Below are 2687 nucleotides of genomic sequence, written 5' to 3'. Positions count from 1 at the left end.
CAGACATATGATTTCTTTTACATAAAGATACCTAATACTATTAGGTGAAAACTCAGATAAGTACAGTCAATTTTACGTGAAGTTGATAGTTGAAAACGGTTAAATGATTTGACTAAATTTTTATCAAATGGTTTTCAGTTATCAATTTTATGTGAAGTTAACTCTAGGTGAGTTTTACCAATACTATCATGTATTCAACTGAAAGGGCAAAGGGTAATCCAACAATTTTCTGCTTTTAACATTTTATTTGTAATTTAAAAAAATCAATAAAATAAGCGAAATAATGTGACACTTAAATTTCATAAATGCTTTCAGCAACTATAACTAACGATGACTACATGTACGGTTTAGCGTTTTAAACCTTTTAATAATCTGTCTTAATTGCAATACAATAAGAACTTGTTAAGTCTAATCGGTATATATATATGAGAGTAATATTTGTTTAAAAGTTAGAAAGATAGTTAGGAGGATCGGATGAGGTAATACTCTAAATTATTTTTCATATTGTAATTAAAATTATTTTATAGGAGAAGAGAAAATACGCCACGAAATTATTTTATAAGGTGGATGTTCTATAAGAGAGAAGATCAAATTTAACTAAACAAAGATTCCTACACAAGGATCCATTGGTTTAATTTATATGGAAGTAGCATGTATGATTCTAATATTTCACAGCTCCTTCAAATCAAACCTTTGAATTTGTTGAATCGGATTACACAACATTGCTTTCTTTTAAGATTAAGAAAAAAAGTGAAAACAAAATATGATCCATGATGAAATTTAAATGCTTCTGTTTTGTTTGATTAATTTTGATGTAACGTTGATGACAATAATAATATAATCTATATTTGTTTTATGTTGTAACGGGCCAAAGCTATTAAGTCGAAATTAGAATTTGCCAACTCTAGTTCGGGTAGGATTATATTCTTCTGGGCTGGGCCTCACAAAAAATACATATTTGGTCTCAACCCGTCGCAGATCCCCGGGCTTTTATCCAAGCTATCAATGTGGAAAATGCATAACTACTACTTAAAAAAAAAACGAAACAATAAACTACCAAAAAAAAACACAAAGAAGAAACAAGCAACGCCATGCTCCAGTGATTATCTTTATGCCTTGCTATAAGTGTATTCGTAAATGTGGTGTGAGTAACTTTATAATGTCTAAAATTAGATGTTAAATCTATCTAAACAAAAAAAGAAAAAAAAAACTACATGAACAAAAATGGTACGTTAAATTTGTTAAATGCACTGAATTTACTAGTTCTTTCATCAAAGCAACGCATAATTAGAGAACACAACTGTTGCCAAGCGAATTTTCTTTGCCTTTGAATAATTATGATAAGTAAACATTATTTTTATCTTGCGTACCCATTCCAAATAAGTTTTAGGATGGTTTCTTCCTTTAATGATGATATTTGTATCTTTATGATGATATTAATATTACTATCTTATCTTCTCTATTGAGGTGTTATAGTCCCATTAGAATGATCATGAGAAGTTTCATGAATATAAATGAGAAGGTTCATGAATATAATGTACTACCTTTTTTTTCTATTCTTCCAATTTCATTTAAGTAATTAGTTAGGTGCTGAATGACCCTTTACATTATCTCCATATTATCAATTAGAATATCTTTTGAGTGGGTCGTCAAAACAATGAATCTGCAAAAAAATTATACTAAAAAATGAACAGTTATGTCTATTCTCAAAATTAACTTTTACCCTTTATTAAACTCTTCACTCAAATACTCTTTAGTTATTATATTTTAGAAATCAAATAAAAATTAAAAAAATTCGATCAACAAAAATATAATTAAATCACCAAAATACTTAGAATAATAAAATAACATATTGAGGTTTTTCCGTTTCTTTTTTAATTATTAAAAAACACAAAGGGGGAAAACAAACAATGAAGCAAAAAAAAAGATTAAAATTAAATAAAAAAATTACTATACTTTTAATCCAATTTATTGATATAATAAGATACGAATTTTTTAACTTTTTAAGCACTTATCAGAAAGTGAAAAAAGCTATTCAAAATGCATTGATCAAACAAAAGAAATCCGTGCTTTAAGACTTTTAAGTTGCTATTTCAAAACAAAAATTCGTAATTTAGCTGAAGCCAATTGTGTATGCAAGTGTATATAGTGTAGGCGAGTGTTATTGACTTATTGTATTGTTGTAATAAGAAAAAAAAATAGTGAATATATTGTTTGTATATATTTTATTACCTCACATTTTATCTATTATCAAATTAAATAAAATCACAATGAATAACTTTCCTTGGATATACTCCATAAGAAAAAATAAAAAATAAAAACCTTGCTTAGGTATACGGCTAAAAAATTTGACTATAAATATTTTTTGTGTGTGCTATTTTCGAGCATAAAAATGTGTGGTATTATATTTTAGGGTAATAGATTCCATCTTTTTGCAGTGGATGAGATATATATTAAATTGAATGAAAAAGTTTTAGCATTGTTAAAAATTTTAAATCNAGGAGAAATGAAAGACGATCTTCATAAATTATGTTATTAGATTACTAGATTAAAAGAATTGAGTTGATAGTTAACATGATGAATATATTTTTTCTAACTAAAAACAATAAATTTTAATATCTTTACATCTCTCTATCTAAAATATTTTAATATTGATATATATAATAACTTTCACATTCGATAATAAT

The sequence above is a fragment of the Arachis duranensis genome, chromosome 5 (genome assembly GCF_000817695.3).
Source record: "Arachis duranensis cultivar V14167 chromosome 5, aradu.V14167.gnm2.J7QH, whole genome shotgun sequence".
Lineage (NCBI taxonomy): Eukaryota > Viridiplantae > Streptophyta > Magnoliopsida > Fabales > Fabaceae > Arachis > Arachis duranensis.
This window is presented reverse-complemented; position numbering follows the sequence as displayed.